At 39.3% G+C, this 19,805-nt stretch overlaps 1 protein-coding gene across 4 annotated transcripts in view; it reads left to right on the forward strand.

Annotated features, from left to right (window-relative positions):
* The first annotated feature begins 1,937 nt into the window (after positions 1-1,937).
* Positions 1,938-19,805, forward strand: part of LOC131592650 (protein kinase C and casein kinase substrate in neurons protein 2) — a 53,864-nt gene continuing 35,996 nt past the window's right edge. For 3 of the 4 annotated variants that reach the window (XM_058864304.1, XM_058864305.1, XM_058864307.1), the window contains exon 1: positions 1,938-2,092. The gene's annotated coding sequence lies outside the window, so the exon portion shown is untranslated. The remainder of the gene's footprint in view (positions 2,093-19,805) is intronic. The other variant, XM_058864308.1, reaches the window with a different exon arrangement.

Genomic DNA, 19,805 nt, shown 5'->3' on the forward strand with positions numbered 1-19,805 from the left:
GTCAACACATGGGAATAGCTGATTTGAAGAGTATTTTCTTCATTGTTAAAAGACTGACTGTTAGTTTGTGCCACCAGACTCAGGACTTGAAGATACATTTCTTACTCCCTTTACAGTAATTGTAAAACTGGCCTAAGATAAGAACGTGGATTCTGGTTTTCACAGGGAGTAGCATAGATGCAGTCAGCACTGGGTTTGTGCACAGTGGGGTGATTTTGGGGCACAAGGTGGTGGGCATTCAAGGAACTCTGTGTGGAATAGTTGGGGATTTTCTGCGTCAGTCCACTCCAGGCTGCAGGTTTTGTCCTTTGCCAAACTGGAATTCCCTTTCATCACAGTATGAACTCTGTTCTGCCAGGGACTGTTATGATTTACACTGAATTCCTGTTCTGTTTCTTCCGGCTTTGAACAAGTTAGAGCAAACAAAGAGATGAATGACTGTTTTGATGTCAGATTGAAGAAAGTCTAAGTGTTCTGGCACAGAGAATTTCCAGCTTTGACAATGCTCTAGGCAAAATGGAAGCTTAATTCCTTACAGAAAGAGCTGTATTTATGATTGTATATGTCCCTTGTAGTGTGCTGTAAAGAAAGCTTTATCTCACATTAATAAGACTGTAGAAAACAAAAGTGCAGCTCTGGTCAGAAGTTTAAGAAAACAAATTATAAGATTTCTCCTCTCAAATGTTAACTTTTAGCACAGGATAATGAAGAAAGGGAGACAAGGGAAGGGAGAAATCATGTTCAGTCTTAGGAAGCTTACCAGCCTGATCAAATTTCACAGTATTGTTTATAGCAATTAATTCAAATCTATTGGTCCAGGACATTCAGAAGATGAATTTTATCCCATGGTGCTATGGTCTTGCAATTCTACTGAACTAGTCTAAGTGAACTGAAGTTAATGAGTCACAGACTGAGTGAAAGAGTACAGGAAGACTTGGCGTCGATCTGATTATATGCGGACTTGTATAAGAAACACAGCCAAGAGGAAAGTAATCTTAGGACTGTTTTGCAGCCCTACCCAGTGATCCAGAGCTCTTGTTGTCCTCAAACCAGGCTGTGCCCGGGGCCAGCGCTGGAGGCGCAGCAGTGATGAGAAAGGCAGATGGGAGGGAAACGCAGAAACTAGCAGCGGAGAAGGCAAAGGCCGAAAGGACGAAAGGTCACGGTGGTGGCTGCTGCTTGGAACTTGAAACAGTCCTCTGTCTAAAACAAATAAATACGGTTTGGATAGGCGAAGGCGAGAGTCACAGGTCTGAGACCGGGCGAGAACCGCGTAGCTCCGCGGAGAGCGGTGTAACCAAACCAGCAGTGCCATGCCAGAGGTGGCTCTGTCCTTGATCCCGTGCGCGGGGCAGCTGTGAGCCCGACCCAGCCCGGCCCCGAGCAGTCGCTCCCGGTGCCACAGTGCTGGCGGAGCGCACCGCGCTGTGCAGAGCGGAATCGCCGCCTGCATCGCTGCCGGGCAAGGAAAAGTCCCCGACACTTCCCGCGATCTGTCAGCTCGCTCACATTTCGCTTCGGGAAATGACATTTGCTTATTCACGGTGCCCCGCAGTGGAAACGGGACACGAACGCAGTGTTACTCCCGCCGCGCCGTGCCACGTTCCGCCGTGCTCCTGCCACGGTTTCCTACACTCGGGTATCTAGCTAACCCTGCGGCCGAACGGGCCGGGCAGCCGCTGCCCCCGGGGAGAGCCCAGCCCAGGCCGGGTCCGGTGGCGATCGGAGCCCCCCAGGGTGAGGTCGGGTCGGGTCCGGGGACGCAGTATACCACGCGCGTGGCTCTGGCAGTCCCCGACGGCCGCCGGGGAGCGCGCGCTGGCCGCGGGCGCGCGCACCACCCCTCACTGCCTCCGACGAGGAAGTGGCGTTGATTGGCAGTCTCGGAAGCCAATAGACGGCTGCGGAGCGGGAGCTTGCCCGGGCTCTCAGCCAATGGGAAGGCGGCTGGGCGGGCGCCAGGGGGCAGGCGGGGGCGGCGGCCGCAGCGGCGGTCGGAACGCAGGGGTCCGGTCGGTTCCGCCGCGCTCTCGCCATCTCGTCACCCCCACCCCCGCCGGGCACTGGCGACAGGCAGGTCCCGGCGTTGCAGGTGAGGGCCATTCCACGCCCCAGGGAGAGGCTCGAGCTGGGAGCTGGGTTGGGATCCCCGTCGGAGCCAATGGGCAATGGCGGGCGATGGGTCCTGGCGGGGGAAGCCGCTGCTGCCGCTGCGCCGGCAGCGCTGCCCGTGCTGGGGTCTGGCCGAGGGGATCGGGCCAGGGGACGACCCCCGAGGACCCCGCTGGGTGCGGGCCGTCCACCCCCCGCTGCTCCGGGGCTGCCGCTGCGGCGGGCGCGGGGAAGGTGAGGCTCTCCTTCCACGGCGCCAGGCGGGGAAGGGCAGGGCTGGAGCTTGCGAGGGATGACGACACTGGCTCGGTTCCTGTAGAAGGGGTGAGCTCCCTGCTCGGGGAAGTTTAGTGACCCACTCGGTCACCACTCGGTGGTGGCGGCGGCTTTGGTTTGGGGAGGAAAAGAAGGAGAGGATAGAGTCCTAAACTTGAGCAGCTGGGTTTTCCCTCCCGGCTGTGAAATCCCGGCGCCTCGGATGATGGCAGGTAACGATGCTGATTTGGTGGGAGGAGGTGTTTCTACGGGGAAGAGTGAAGTTTTAAACAGCTCAGGGCCTCCTGAGGACTGGTAATGACCCAGCTCAGTCAAGGTTCTTGGTCTTGCCGTTGCCTCCTTCTATCTTGATTTTCCCTTTTTTGGCCCGTGGAAAGAATCTACTCATGTCCCAGCCCAAAACGCCTGTGTGAGAGACAGACATCTCTTTATGTGCACTGAGGCTACCTGGTTACAGAAGAACAGGATGTGTAGTGTCTGCTTGGCTGGCTGTATCTGTCTTTCTCAGCTCCCTCTGCTTGGATTGACTCAGAAGCTGATAGATTCAGTCTTCTGAGGCGTCATCCTTTTGCCTGAGCACTAAAGGAAGCCAGAAGGACGCAAGTGCCATATACTGTGCTTTGTAAAGTGAACAGTTTGAAAACTAAATGCAGTCTTGTGGTTTTAAACGCTTGGATTACTTGATTAAAATCGTAAATTAGGTAGGATAATTTAAAACTAGTACACCACTGCTCAAGTTTCCTGTACATGTTTGTGTAAGTTTGATCATTTCATACAGACTGGGGGAAAAAAAATGAGCCGTGGGTATGCTAGGCACTTTTGTTTCTGTTGTGCTCCATTATCTCCTGCTTAAAAGGCTGCCACGAGACTGTTCTCTCTTGCTATTGGGGGGTGGGTGAGGATTCCCTTCTACTAATTTGGATTTAATGCCGGCATCTTTTCAGCTCTTCTTTAAAGCCAAAAATCTTTCCCCTGCTTTTAAAAGTTAAATGAATAGTAGTGCATTATTATAAGAGCCATAGTGAAAGCTGCATTATGTAAGCAACTGAGTTTTCATTCTGGATTTAGTGCAACACAAGGATCATTCTCATATGTCTGTGATGAGACCACTGGAAAAGCAGCACTTCGTTGCTTTCTTGGGTAGGGTGGTCACACATGACATTATGGCTTTTATTTCTGCTTAAAGGTGAGCCGTAACTAAGTTTGCCAGCTGTGTTTCAGATGGTCAAAACTTGTTAATTGCATTCCTTACTATTAAGGTTATTAACACCAAGCGCTCATGTGCTGGTTATTTTATACCTGTACCTGCTTGAAATTATATTTTGTCAAACTTGCAGTTTGCCTTCAAAGATAGTAGTAATATTCTCCCAATTATAACTGAATCAGCTTAAATAGGAGCATGTATTAGCATAAGGAGCATGTCTGTTGAGCAGAGTGCAGCATCATTTTAGAGATCCCCGATCTCTGTACACCACAGCTTCAGTGTGGCAAGCAGGAGAGGTGTGCAGGTGCTTGATGTGACTGTTCTGTGGTCAAGTGTTCCAAATGCCCTTGGGGAGTCGTTTACAAATCTGGATTAAAAAAAAAAAAAAATTTTTTTTTGTGCCTTTGAAATACCATTATAATAAAATGGCCTTTTGACTGTGGTCTAGATCATTATGTTATTAAATGTTATTAAACAGTGCCTTCAGAAAATACCTAGAGGATATATTTTTCTAGTGGGTAGATGTCTACTTTCTTTTCTTGTGACAAGCCACTTGAATGTTGGTCTGAAATCAGTGAACCTGTTACTTTTACCAGGTGACATGTTTGGATGAATTAATGTCAGGAGTGAGAAGTTTTGTTCTCCTGGTCTATCTGTGAAGCATATAGGCACCTTTTCCTGCTCTAGAGCTAAGTGAGCTACGTGCTTAAAGATGTCCATATGTCAATTCTGTGCCTCCCTGATTGTGGTTAAAATGAGCCTGAAGGTGACTGTGAGTTGAATGGGAGGCTATAAATGCAGGCCTAGAAAATTTCGTGCTTACTGCAGAAATTGGATGAAATTCTTAGCTGTGCTGCCAGTCAAAAGTTGCCTGTGCTTGTACAAATCTGTGTTGTAATACATAGTAGCTAAAATGTAGCTTTCTGTTTCTGAGTTGATACCTGGTTTTCTTAGCGTAGTAGCTGTTGGAAGAATTTTATCTTCTCATACATTAAGCCAGGAGAAGAGTAGATGCAGATTGAAGGTCGGGTTTAGTTTGGTTTGGTTTGTTTTTTTTTTAATATATTTTTTTAAATGTCCCGATCAACTAATACATGAGTGCCTTTTTGGTTCTTAGAATCTCTGCTTTTTTTTAAAATACTATGATTTAATTAATTTCTTGTTGCCTGAGACCTGGAATGAAGTGAATTTAATGCTTGAATTTAAAACTAGTCTGTGAGAATAGCAACTTCTTTGTAACATGGGATTTAATTCAAAATCTGTCATAATCCCCAGAACTTCAAGCGGTGACATTGTTCCTTTCAACTAAATCCAGTTACTGATTTTTGACTTAATGTAAAGATGAACTATTCCCAGGAGATGAAAAGGAAGAAGTAGGAAATAAAAGAGTGATGTAACTGTGCTGAGATAAATCGAGTTAAGTATTCTGTGATTGAATAGAATGCTGTATTTAATATGACTGTTACATGGCTGGTTGGCTCACTGGGGTTGAGAAGAATACCCTGGAGTTGACAGTAAAGCAGCTGCTGTATTCTGGGGTTGGTTCACAGCCTCCGTAGTTCCAATTTGTTACAAGACTTGAATACTGTTCATTTATGTGTTATCCTTTAAGGTGCCTTGCTTAGGGGAGGGGAATAATCCAAATTTCTCTAATGATATTGGTCTAGAATCTGCCTTGATGAATGCTCCTTGGAGTGTGAGAGATTCTTCTTGAGCCACTGGTGTACTTGCTTAGAATCCTGTGAATCTTGGTGGACAGGATGTGTCAATATTTGAGGAGGTTCCCAGCCCTAATTAGTAAATAGGGGTAGAACTAACATGGCTATTGTGATGCTGCACAGTAAAGAGCTCCAAGGCAAAAAGAAAATGTCTCTCAGGCTTTAAGTAAGGTGGTTTGGTTCAAATTTTTAGATTATGCAAATATTTAAAATCTGTTCTGGTTTACACAAGGTATTGTAAATATTTTGCTAGTATTGGAAACCTGTATCTCAAACTTTTTGGCTTTGGGCAGTGCATATTTTTAACTTTTTTGCTTGCATAGGACTCTGCTTTAAGAACTAATTCCAAGGCATCTACAGACCAAAATTTTTGAATAATCTTCTTTGTCTTTTATCACATACCCTAGGGCAGTGAATGACAAACCAGACAACAGTATAAACAACAGAAATTGTGAGAATGAGAAGTGTATATGGTATTATTAAATATTTGACAGAGTTTTACTGAAACCAAAAAGACTGGATTTTTTATCATCTTTTGGCATAAACTTGTAAATGTAACATAATATATGCCCTGAAAATGGTCGCCACTCAGACTGTGACAGTGCAAACTCAGAGGAGTTCACAAGTATGTTCTAATTATCTTCTTCATGCCTGTTGTGATTAATGTTCCACAGAATCCTGATGTACTTGCAAACTCTTAGCTTTAGATATAAAGTAATAAGTTGTTTGCTGGCTGACCTTGTTGTTACTGTACTGTTCATCCTGAAGTCCTTGTTGTAGAAGGTGTTCTTTCTGTCTTATTTTGTTGTGTCTTTGTGCATGAGTAGCACAAACAGGGCTCATAAACTGACTTTCATGTATGATTACATTAATCTCTCCCATATACTAGGCAAGTCTGTTGCTACCTGGTGATTGTAGCAAGAAAATGTGTATGTTGACTGGGCTGTGAAAGGCCTAGCAGAGTTTTTGTGCCTGGCATCTCACATCCAGGGTTTTGGTTTACAAAACCAACTTGTACAGAACTTCTTACCTGGCATAGTAATAGTAGCTGAATATCAAAAGAAGAATTTTTTTAATTTCTTTTTTTTTTTATTCTCAATAGCAGATGCACAGCTATACTTGATTAACTTTAGAATAGTATGACAAAGAATATAATGAGCTGGATATTTTTCTAATTTTTGACTTAATAGGTTAAAGAAAATGTGCAGGGTGAATATGCTTAATATGCCCTTTTTAAAAGGGGTAATGTGAAGTACAGATTTCAATAAATAAATCTGCAGTGAGTCATAGGACAAATGGGACATGGTTTTGGTTTGACTTACGCCTCTCATCCTCTCCCTTAATTGAGGCTTTCTTGGCAGTGTGACCGATACCTACCTCCCTGCTGAGTGGAACAATGTTGCTTTCTTTTTGGGAGAAATGATATATGGATAATAAACAGGTACAGATCTGTTAAATTAACTATTTAATGGAACCACATGTATGCAACATCAGCTTGTAGGCATGCTTACTTCCACAGTCCTTGAATAATATTCTTAAAAACATTTTTTCAAAAGTATTCAGGTTCTCTTCATCCCTTGATAGTTAAAGATAAAAGCTTCAAAACTCATTTTTCAGTTAACTGAAATAATCTAAGCACTCAGAGTAATCTGATATCTATCTGGTCAACATACAATTGTGCTTAACTTGTAGGAGCTGCTGAGCAGCTTGCTTTAATGTCTAGACGAAATTAATTTGAAGGAAATTATTCCTAAGTTCTTACTTTGTTGAGTGAGGTTGTGGTTCCATTCCAAAATGTGAACATGCTGTTTTATATAGGAGAAACTGGGCAACTATTTCCTTTACACAACTTTTCTTTAGTTTTCATGTGTTAGAGAGCTTCATATCAAGAATGCTGTCAGTCTAGTCTCAGATACAGAGAGAAATAAATTGAGTGGTTAGCTTTTCCTCTTTTGGACAAATAAATTCTTAGAAACTGTTGCAAAACTCCCACACCTGGGAGTATTGCCTTCTCACTTATTATTTTAGGACTCTCAGAAATGAGGTTTTTGTTGTTTTTGAAAACTGGTGTGACTGGAAGTAGTAGTAACCTGCACATATGGATAAAGTATGATCAGGCAATAACTTTTGATTCACAGTACCACTTCCCAAAGCACACTTAAAAGCACACTGTCTTAAGCAAACAGAGCTCTAAATGGAAAGTTAAGTGAAAAAAAGCTTTATTCTGTAACTGTCATTGATTGCCTATGGTGAGATGACCATAGTTGGAGCCAGCTGCCCACCAAGCAACCTTATTACTTTCCTCAGCTGGACATGGCAGAGAAACTATAACAAAAGACTCACAAGTTGAGATAAGGACAGAGAGAGAGAGAGAGATCACGCTCCAGTTATGATCATGGGCAGAACATACTCGATTCAGGGAAATTAATCTGACTTATTGCAAATCAAGTCGGAGTAGGTTAGTGAGAAATAAACCCAAATCTTAAAACACCTTCAACCAACCCTTCCCTTTTTCACAGGCTCAACTTCACTCCTGATTTTTCTGCCTGAGTGCCACAGGGTGACAAGGAATGGGGGTTGCAGTCAGTTCTTCACACATTTACCTCAGCTACTCTTTACTCCTCACACTCTTTCTCTCCAGAAACTCGCTCTTCCACTCTGGAGCGGGGTCCCTCCCACAGGAGACAGCTCTCCACAAACTTCTACAACATGAGTCCTTCTCTCAGGCTACAGTTCTTCACAAACTGCTCTGGTGTGGGTCCTTTCCAGGGGGTCAGTCCTTCAGGAACAGCCCGCTCCAGTGTGTGTCCCCCACAAGGTCACAGGTCCTGCCAGGAGCCTGCTCCAGCCTGAGCTTCCCATGGTGGAGTCACAGTCTCCCTTGCGCTTTCATGGCTCCACTGTGGGGTCCTTCTTGGGCTGCACATTTGGCCATATCCTCAGGAGCATTAGCATTCTATAGACATTTTAAGATATTTGATATCATTTGATTAAACAAATTTTAATTGCTGCTGCTCTTAAAATACATAATTAGGTTGATTATCCAATTGCTAATAGTATGCAGAAGAAATGCAAAAGAATGATTAATAGATTTTAATCCAGGAAAAAAACATTTGTAATCATCTGATGTTTTCTGAAAAAGACCATCCATAGGACTTGTGTGAATGAATCCCTGTTGGAATTTGATACATCCACAAAGAAAATTTCCATTTAGATAAAATGGATGTAGAGTCTACCACCACCCTCTTAGGTGCCCAGCTAGCTAATTAGTCCTGCTGCATCTAATAGGGTAATCTCTCTGCAGGGTAATCTCTCTGATGTATAGTCAGATAATATATACTTCCAGCTGCCTACCTAACAGCACTTTACTTATATCCTACAGTTCATTGAGCAAGTTCATCTGAGTGTTCTCTCTACTTCCTCAAACTTGATGCTTAAAATATTAGTTCATATTTATGAGATAGGGAAATTAAACTTTCTCTTGGTAGAATCCAATGTGAATTGAAAATTAGGATCTTTAGGTGGTGCTCATTTCAGCAAACAGTCCAGATAGGTTTATCAGCACTGCTTTTGGTCTTATATTTTCTCAGGCTTTTTTCAAACTTGTCTGGGCAGTAGATCAGTCATGGTTCCTGATCTGTTCACAGGTCACCAATAATAACGGTAGATTGCTTAGCAGTAGCTTGGTGAACACATCCAGCTTTGTAAGGTTTCTTGGCTCTGTCTTTTCAGAGCTTAAAATAAATGTAATATCATACTGAGCTTGTATTATTCAGTATCTTGATCAGAATACCTTGTGAAAGCAAGTTCAGTGCTCTGTTGAAACGCTGACAGCATAGTCATTGTTACTCGGGGTGGTGTCCTCATAAAAAGAAAGTTATGCTAAGAATTTGGTTGTATAGTATCTTTCTTTTTACTATGTAATAATTATCAACTTGGTGTGTTCAGATGTAATCTCACTTGTTCTAATTGACTTGTTCTGGTTCTGGCCAGGACAGGTTAATTTATGCAGTAGGCAGGAGGGGCATAGCCAAGACCTGGAGGTAATTCTGTACCACCTCAGGTAATTTTCCAGGAATGGAGGAAAGGCTCCCTTCAGGAGCATGAAGGAGGGAATGCCTGGGCATTGTCAGGGTGTTTCTTTGTGCTGAGCATGCTGGAGCATCCCAAATTATATATTACAATTCTTGAACAAAAGCTGGCTTGGGCTTCTAAGTCCTTTTAATTTCTCATTTGAAGGCTAATAATCACATCACGCAAATAAGATTATTTGTCAACATTCAACTTCTCTGCCTTTGTTACTACATTAAAGTGAATGATAGCATTGTTGCAAAGATTGTTGCAGTAAGGATAATAAAGGAGCTTTAAATATATTTGCAGTCTACCAATACAACTATTTCTGTGTTCATTCTGCTATCTTCTGTCATTCCTAGCTTTTGTTATATTTGTTACTGTGAACTTTCCCTCTTTTCCACTTCACATAGAGGTTTCTGTAGGTAATGTGATTTTCTTCTTCTAATGTGGCTTTGGGGACAGCTATTAAAAAAGGTTTTGAGTGATTATCTGTTATTCTCGCATGATATAATAATATTAAAATAATACTGAAGTAATATTATGTTATCAGATTGCCGAAGCTGAGCTCAGGACATGTAGTCACTTCTAGTTCTGTCATCCATTCTCTTTTGAGGTATGGATGCATGGAGTTCCTTCGTGGTGAATGCAATGTGCTATTTGAGTTAGGACAGTGTCACCTATAAATCCCATACAAATTTTGGAGTAGGGAAGGTGAAACGTGCAACATACATGGGTAGGACCAAAGGACCCCACAATAATGTGCCATTCTCCTTCCCACAGCAGTTTGTTGCAGAAGGAGCTGTGTGTGCTGTGTTGTTTAGTGTGCATTAGTGGCCTCTGGTAAATACCAGTCAGTGCTCATGTGGTGCAGAATGTCTGCGGAGTGTTAAGTGTTCTTTAAAGTTGCTAATATTTCAAATGAGTAATGAATATTGCAGAAGTGTCACCACTCCTTTCTTGACCAGTCTTCTCTCCCTGCATAACCACATACAAACTCTTCAGCTGTGTGACATGTACAGTGAAGTTTCAGTGTTATTAAGTAGACTTGACTTACGTTCCTAAAGGCAATAATATGATCTCTTACTTGTATGCCTTCTGCTTACACATAAGCAATGAAAAAATCTTTTTGTCTTTCTTTCAGGGCGCCAGCCATTTTCCTGAAGTGTGTCTTGGGTGTAGTCTGTGTACTTGCTTATTCTTTATGTTAGCATAACATTTTGTAGCATGTTAAACTATCTCCAAAGTTTGTTGCTGCTTTTACTCACAGTGATAAGTTACTTCAAAACCAGTGATAGTCTGTATTGTGACTAAAACAGGAAATCAAAGTTTTTCAGTGATGCTCAGCTATTTGTTCTCGCTATGTACTCCGTGGTGGTTGTGTTTATCTGGCTGTGCTGTGTCTGGGGTCGATTCTCTGGTCCAGAAAGAAACTTTTTATTTTTTCGCAGAGTCATTTTCAGCTGGATAAAGCTTTGCACCTGACTTCCCAAACAAAATCGATGGCATAGGGATGACTTAAGAGGGATGACTGGGGATGTGGCACAAACAATATCGGTCACTGTCAGTGGAATGAATTTATGCCATAACCAAGTGATCAGGCCATGTACTGAGCTGTGTAGTGCAGTGAATAATTTCTGTAAAGTTGACCTGTATGTAAACAAGTCTCTGTATAAGTGTTTTTATAATCAGATGCATGCTGAAGATGGTCAGGTGTAATAAAGGAAGGGAAATGGAATGGATATAAATGCAACATTGCTGTTTGCCCTGGCAGCTGAAGCTACCTGAGCAGCTGAAATACAACCGAGAAAGATATGACACTTCTTCACTCAGGCTCAGCCCTTACACTGTCTATGGTTAAGGGAATTGCACATATCCTTTATCTTGTTTCTTGAGTTTTACCAATTTTAAATACATGGGTGAATAGGAAACAAGTATAAAATTATATTAAATCCATCAATTTAAAGGTAAATGTGTTTGTGAGTGTTTTCTTGAATTTATGATTAAAATATTTTGGAGTGGAAGTAACCAGAAAACAATTGAAATACTTTCTGAAGTATTGAAGTTCCAAATAGAAAGGAGCCAAAATTAATCTAAAATTAAGTAATCTAAAATTACTTTTAGAATATTCACTTCTAAATACTGTAGGTGTTTCTAAGGTTTAATGCTGATATTTTATTCTTATGTAATGAAATACAGTATTTATAGGAAAAAAAAGTGAATCCTAAATAATTGTTTTGAAACTCTTAGCAGATGACTGAGATTAGCACATTATGAACTGTTAGCACATTATTGTTAAACCAAGTTTTGAAGAAGTAGATTTGAATTTCAATTCAATATTTAATTTCCAAAATTGATGCAATTTTGTGGAAAGGATCAAATTTAATAGAGTTAGTATTTTCTTTCCATTTTTTTTCCTTTTCCTCGGGTAAAATCTAGGTGTACAAAAACCCATGCCATTGCTATAATTTCCTAGACTGAGAAAGGAAAAACTGCTTCCCTACCTTACTGAAACGTCTTTGGGTTTGTGTTTTTGGGTGTTTCTTTTATGTGCTTTTTGGTTTTGTGAGGGTTTTTTTTTTTCATTTGGGTTTTTTGTTTGGGTTTTGTTGGAGTGATTTTTAGGGTTTTTTTTTTTGTTGTTGTTGTTGATTGGTTGTGTTTGGTTTTCAGTTTTTTTAGAATTACTGGAATTTGAGAATTCAAGAATAGATTTCGTTGGATTCTTATTACTTTTGTACTGTGATACTGTCCAGTCTGATTTCTTGACTATTCAGAGTGAATTACTATTCCACCAGATTTATTTTTCTTTAGGCAGGTGCTTAGATTGGCTAGCAGAGAAATCTTAGAACAGTATTGCAGAACATTTTGTGATTTTCTTTGTTTAATTGTTATCTGCACTGGGAAAGGTGCCTGGGATGTCATGAATGTCTTGTCTGTTCATTAAGCTAGGACCAAATTTATTGTTTATGTTCATACACCCAAATTTGAGGAGATTAAAGGACAATCCGTATAGTTTTAAATTATCTGTATGTGAACCTTAAAATTTATTTGAAATGAGATTTGATCTTAAAATTGATTTAAATTTGGCTAAGAAATTCTTTGTCCAAAGTAGTATGTAAGCAGCTGCTTCTGCTTTGATTTGTATCCCTATATCAGAGAGTAACATGTGGGTTTAGTCTATATCAATTCAAATTCCTGTGGTTTTAGCATAGGCTCTCCATAGTTTCTGGTAGAAGGTAAATCCTGTGGTATTGTAGTGTCATGAGTAAAATCTGTGCTATACAATGTTAATTGTTGTCAGGTCAGCCCCAAACATTTCTGTAACTGAGAGTCTCGAATAGATGAAACAAGTATGATACAGTGATTCTGAATTTATTTTGGGCTGTGCAAGATAACCTGTAGTTTCTATGCTTTAGACTTTGATTAGTCTGATAAAATATGAGGATATTTCTCTTTCTACAGAGATCCACTTAGCTGGGGTTTTTTACTAGCACTGTACAGAAATTAAAACTGGTATTGGAGATCTCCCCTTTAGCGCTTCTCCCCTTTCTTGCAAAAGAGGCTGGATAGGAAGCACCTTTGTTTCTATTTGTTGTTAGGCATTGCAGAAACCCTTTGTGTAATTAAGGGAAAGTAGTGCTAAATTTAGCATGTAATTAATGTGTGGCTGAACAAAATTACTGGTTTTACAGTAATAATTTTAGAAGTTTTTATGCCACTACAAAGGTATCTTATTGTGCAGCAAGAAAGGGATGAACAGGTTTCAAAGTTTTCAAGTACATCTAAAGGTATTTAATTGGATTTATGTGTTTTATTTTTTGCACATGCCGTATTTACTTCACATATGGGTTATTTCATGCATGTGGATAAAATACTATATTTTCTGAGTGAATATTGATATCCCAGTATAATATCTTTTGATATGAATGTCTGAGTTGTGAATGATGTTAGTATTTCAGTTTTGAAGTTTATAGTGTGTTTTTTTTTTAATTTTCAGGGTTGTGTAAAGCATCTAATTTATCTAGCTTAGTGGAATGCAATTTATTATTAGGTAGGAAAAATACCATGAAATACCATGAAAATCTGTTGTACAAATTGACTCTTTAAAGATGAAGTTTTTTATAAAAATGCTTCTCAAAATATGTTTTGAATTTGCCAAGGAAAAATGTATCACATTAATCCTTCCTTTTTTTATTGCAATGAATATTTAGAGAACAAAGTTATGTAATCTCATTTCAGAAAAAAAAAGCTTTTATGAAAATCTTGTGAAACACTCTTTGTAATGCAATAGCAATTAACTTGTGCAGTGTTCAACCCTGCAAGTGGGGAGAAATAAGCAATGTAGAACTTACAGCTCTTGTTAAATTGCTTTCTTAACTGTTGTTACAATCCTCCAGGAATCTCCATATTGCTTCCCAGAATGAATTATATTTGAGCTACTTTCTCTAGTTTCTCTAGTCTAGTCAGCTGAAGTGGCTTGTGAGGATTATTGGAATGTGCAAAGAATAGCATACTGCACGTAGGCTCTGACACTAGAATTTATGTAGCTGTGAATACTGAAAGGGCTGCTGGAAGTCTAATTACAAAAGTTTTAAAAGACATTGATGTCTTGTTTCCCAGTTGTTTTTCTGTCCCAAGGGGGTGGGAAAAAAAATCATCTCAGGTGAAAGACAAGTTCTAGTAGGGATTTGGCATATATATGTCAAATACTTAAAATGAAAATGCAACAGCTTGGAATTTTATCTAGAGCTAGACTGCTGAAACTTAAATATTTAAGCAGGAAGTTAGGTATTTGAAAAAATCATGTAACAATTTGTTATTTGATTTCTTCTCATTTTGTCTAGAATTCAGAACTTGATACAGAGTTACTGGTTATCTGTGTTAAGATAAGAAAGCCTTACAAAAACTTGCCTCCAAATCCTGCAATCATTGAATATGTTCTGGAATATTATTGTTGAAATGCTTAACTAGAGGACTGTAAAATATGAATTTAGAGGTTTTCAAAATTTGTGTAAGTTTTCAGGGCCTTTATCTTATAGGCAAAAGTGCTGGCTTTGTTCTTGGATATATTGGATGGATCCCTTGAGCCAAAAGTTTTACCCATAGGTAAAAGAGGCCTTTCTGTATCATTGTGTCCTGATTACTTTGTATCAGTGACATTAGGAGGAACTTTTTTCCGACCTATCTATGCTGGTGCTGTCTTCCATTGATTTTCACCTTCCCAGACACAAGAATATGGGTAGTGGTGAAGCATTTTGATTGTCAGTTGGAACCATGGAGGAGTTAGTAAAGTAATTTTAAGGATAATTTTGCTAGGACTTAGTCACAGATGTGAGCCAGCACTAAACCTGTTCAAATGGCCTACTTTATTGCTACTCTATTTTTGGGTTAAAGAAGCTATCTTTAGAAACTTCTGTATTTGCTGAACGTTGTAGGGATACAGTTCACATATTCTCATACAAGCATCCAAGGAGAACTTTGAAAAAACCTTAGACTCTTCTGATGTTGCAGAACAGTTATGCTGCAGTTCTAAATTGTTCCACTTGGTACCAGGCATCATCATTGAGAACCTCAGAGTGAAGACCACCAGAAGATTTGTGTGTCAGCTGCTATATCTTCTTTTAGAAGATGTTCTTAAAGCTGAACTGCAGGTGGATGTTAGTTTTAACAAAATGTTGGCTAGACTGGTTTGGTGTCATTAAAATTCTTCAATTTGTGTATCAATAAGAATAGACACACAAATATTTCTGAAAGAATAGCTGTCTTCCTTTGAAAGAAGTTTTAGGTGTCAGTGGTGTAAATGCAAGTCTGAAATAGTTTGGATTTAGAGCTTTTTCTCATGCCAGTGGATGTTACAATTAAAATATGTTCATATGATAAGGAACAGATAGTTATACCAGGACATACCATGGCCAGGACAAAGACTAATGGTTAAGTGTGTGTGCACCAAATGAGTGTTTTTTCAAGCTTAAATACTTGAGTATCTGCAATTTATGTCATGCAAAATGGACCATAGTGGAAAACCTATGTCATTACATGAATTAAGTATAGTGTGAACTTTTTGTGTTGTACCAGTACCATAAAATTTTTCTTCACATATTAGAATTCATAGTTAAGGATTAGTGAATGGCTTTGGCTGCAAGACTCAACTGTGTAGCCTTGTGCTTCAGCATAAGAAAAAAAAAGAAAAATGCACTAGAGTTGTGTGTGTGTGCAGAAGGTAAAGAAGAAATTGAAATGTAATTGGCCATGAGAATGAGACTCTAGCTTTTTTCTTTAAGAAGCTGAGTGATGTTTTGTGAATTGGTAGGTAATTGATTGTAGAGTCCCTACCACTGAACACTTTCAAGCTGTGACTGGACAGGGTGCTAGATAATCTCACCAAGGCTCCCTTTCCCATGAAAGCTTGGACTAGGGAGGTCAGGCTGTTGCACAGTTCTGTGATTGTTATAACTTGACAAATACTCAGCTGAAGTATTTCTTCTGGGATATGATTACTGTAGCAAAGTATGGCTATTGAACACTCTTTGAAGATATATTGGGTAGTCCAGCCTCATCTGCTCCCAGGACTTGTTTTCAGGGTCCTGTGACCCTACCATAATTTTCATCTTTTCCCAATTTAATCAGTTATTGTGTTGACTTCACAATTAAAATCTTGCATTAAAAATGCAAACATATCTAACATTTATCTTCTGTAGACCTGAAAAGCAATGGATTTTTTTCCTGATGGAAGCAAAGTCTGCTAGACTGTTCACTGTCACACTTAACTAGATCATCAATTGTTAGACTCAAATGAGCAGAATTTCCAATGCTAACATGTCACTGGCCCATGACAGGATCAATGAACATTAGCCTTTCTTGGTTTGAAATTGGCTTTTTCAGGTGGAATTATGGCTACAGGCTTTTTAAGATAGTGTGACAAATATGAAGTAGATAATAAAGTGTTTTCTCTTCCCATGAAAAATACTGAATATTCAAATTCTTCATAGCTCTTAAAAGGGGAAAAGGTAGGCAATTTGCTGGAAGGTGCCAAGAGTTGGACATTTCATTTTCAGTTTCATAAATCACAAGATAGAGAATAAATGCATGTTGTCTAATGAATCAAGATTATTAAACTTTTGAATACTCTACAAGCACATTCTTTACTAATGCTGGTTTTTAGGTGTAAAATATATCTGTTTTTTAAGTGTATTGATATGTTTTTATAATTTTGGGTGACTGATGCATCAACTAGATACTTTGCCTCAGTGAAGCAGCTCTTACCTTTCAGATATGGACAGCTGCACAAGTTTTTTCAGTATAAAATGAATTTCAAGTTAAACACAAAAGGAAAGAAGGAAACCACTATAGGAGTATATTTATGTGTAGCCTTTAGATATTGTACCGCAGGTTAATAATAATAATTTCTTTAATGCCAAGAAAACTCTTACAGCTAGACTCACCATCTCTTTTGTGTTTTTAGTATTTTCTTTTTAAATGACACATCTATCTTGAACATGACTATGCCTATTCTGAGATAAGCTTAGTAGATACTCCAAAGTATGTTTTTAAAATAATTTTTACAATTGTTCTTTCATGTGCCCTTAAGCTTTAGCAGTGAGGACAAAGCAACTTTGAAACAGCTGTGGTCTGAGACATGACTTGATTGTGTGAAGTCCCTTGTGACCCTGACTCTTCAGCTGTTAAGATGCCTTTATTAGGAACAAATGTCAATGAGCTCATGGCTGGAGTTACTGGAGGAATTCTCTTCATGGGGTAGAGAAACTTCTCACTTTCTCCAGAAGGCTTAAAGTGACCAAGGAGTTACCAGGGGCACTGTTTGTTACTAGAGGTGGCATTAGCTTTGTGGGTTTAGGAGATTTGCTAGAGGTGGGCCTACTTTTTCTCATAATGTTTATATTAAGGCTTTAAGCCTTCAGAACCAAAATGAGAAATGTCTGTACTTAAGTTTCATAGGTGAAATCTCAGCTGAAATGCACTTGACTTGAATTGTGATGCTAAAGAGTGTGATTATGAAAAGCATCATATGTATTGCATGTAAAATATTATAAATAATATTTTTCTATCATCAATTTCTGTCATGTTTTCTTCATTGTCTAATACTTTTTTCTGCAGTGTTTCAAAGTCTTATATATCTATTTTATTCTACCATATGATAAAGATAGTTAAATGTGAAATTTATTGTTGAGTAAGCACATCACTTGGTTTTCTTATTTTTGGGGAAATAGAAATCTTATTTTCAGTTAAACTTGGAAGGTATTTCTGTATAATTGAAGCTCTCACCTTGCAGCTGTTTCAGCTGTTGAACCATTTAATCCTTTGATTCCTTTGCTGCTCAGCGTCTTAACTGACGAGCCATATGGAGATATAGCTTTATAATGGCAGTCATATGTAGACAGGTGACTCATTTCAGTCACCACAAACTATTGTAGAGCACTGGCTGAGATATTACTGTGAGCAGGGACACAGAACCCTGCCTGCAGGGTCATAGTGCAGTTCTGTTGTGTTCATTGTCACCCCACCCTGGTCTTGGACAGGAGTGTGGGGCTATCCCAGCTGTCAGCTCAAACACAAACCTTGGGAGACAAATGTGGGATGGAATCTAGTGAGAAATTCAGGCTGAACTCAGCAGCATGACATCACTTACTAAGTAGTAAAATCTCTTCGAGGTGGACCCTGGTAGTGCCTTTTATAAGATGGCTGAAAATCTCAACGTGTTAAACATAGCTCTAGGCTAAAACTCTGTATCTGGGTTTATGTGTTTGTGTGCATATAGACTATTATATATATGTGGTTTATGCAAAAAGTACATGTTAGAAATCCAGCTCAAGCTGTTCCTTTTGAGTGTGTGCAAATTGGATGTTGTAATTCCAGAATGATTTTATTAAATGATACTAACTTTTTTCTACTGAGATTGCTTCATGTTATTACACATCATGCAGAAATACCAATTGAATTCTATTTTCACTTAGAAGATGATGTTCCATTTGAATATAATGACTCCAGACTTCCTAGAGTCTAACATTCAGCAGTTTTATGATTATGTGTAGAATGATTTGCAGTAAACTAAATAGCTAAAGAAATTTGATCACTTTATTCTGAAGCTATTTGTGCCGGTGTTTTTCAGCTGTTATGACTATCATATGGCTATTTTGTGAGTGTAGGGATTATGGACATATGAGTTAAGTTAAATTCAAAAAGAAAAAAGGTGTGATATTGTACCTGTAGTAGCAATTGATTTTGCATCCTTATGTAACCATTTAAAATGCTGAAGTTAGCAGCATATATGAGAAAAAAGACACTTGCTTTTCTAAGACTTTGTTTCAATACCATGATCTTTTTTGGTCTTATTTGATATTAGTCTTGTGTACTTGAATTTTCAACAGCAGTTTTTCAGACTTCCCTTGAGAGAGCACTAAATTGAATTTGGTTGGGGTTATGTACCTTTCTTTTTTCTGTCTTCTGATTTTTCCCCAAATTCAGGTTACTTGCAGCTGTTTCAGTGCTTCACAGTCAGTGATGGCACAGCTTTATTAACTGCAAAAACATAATGGTGATGGTGAGTGCAAGAACTGTCAGTTCACGTGGCCTCTTGTCCCGCTTTCCTTGAACTTCCGTCCAATTTAGGTTGCAGAGTAGATGGCTGACCTACTTATACTTTGGTCAAGCATTAATTTAAAATGACATAATGCTTTTCCTGAAAAGCGGCAGCAGAGTAGGAAAGACTACTCTTTGTGACGTTATTTAATTAAATTTAAGCATTCATTTCACATTATTACATTTAGGGATTCTACAGCTGAGTGATTTGTGTGTTTGAGAGCTGTATAAGGTCACATAACATGTATCCAGATCACGGAAAATCATGGGGAAGACTGGCTGTTCTGCTGTGCTTTCTTTTCTAAACCCTTAATAAGATTAATGAAACTTTTGCAAACCAAAGAGAAACCTTCATCTTCTCTCTTACCTAACCTGAATCTCATGTGCCTCTTTTAAAGCAGCACTTTATTTTACACATTGAAAACTCTTGATTTTTCAGTTGCATTAGGGTTAAAGTAGGTGTAAGTGTACGATATGTGTTTAAAAAAAAGCCCAGACAAACCAGAACCAGCACCACCCCCCCCTCCCCTTCTGTCTTTCCTTGTCAAATTACATGTACAGGGAAAGCAGTAAAATATGATCTCTGGTCCTCATATTTATGGATACTTCCAGAGAGCTTAGGCCAGTGAGTCTAGTATATGTAAGGAGTTACTTCATTGTATTTATTAAAGAAAATAGTTACATGTTTTTAGGGAATGTTTAATTCTACTTAGTCAGCAGCCCATGTTGTCTAGCTTACTAAGCTGTAAGTAGAGGTCTTCTGACCTTTTTGCAATAATGCAGTAATGCATTTCAGGATCAGAAAACCTAATTGCCTAGAAACA

The sequence above is a fragment of the Poecile atricapillus genome, chromosome Z (genome assembly GCF_030490865.1).
Source record: "Poecile atricapillus isolate bPoeAtr1 chromosome Z, bPoeAtr1.hap1, whole genome shotgun sequence".
NCBI lineage: Eukaryota > Metazoa > Chordata > Aves > Passeriformes > Paridae > Poecile > Poecile atricapillus.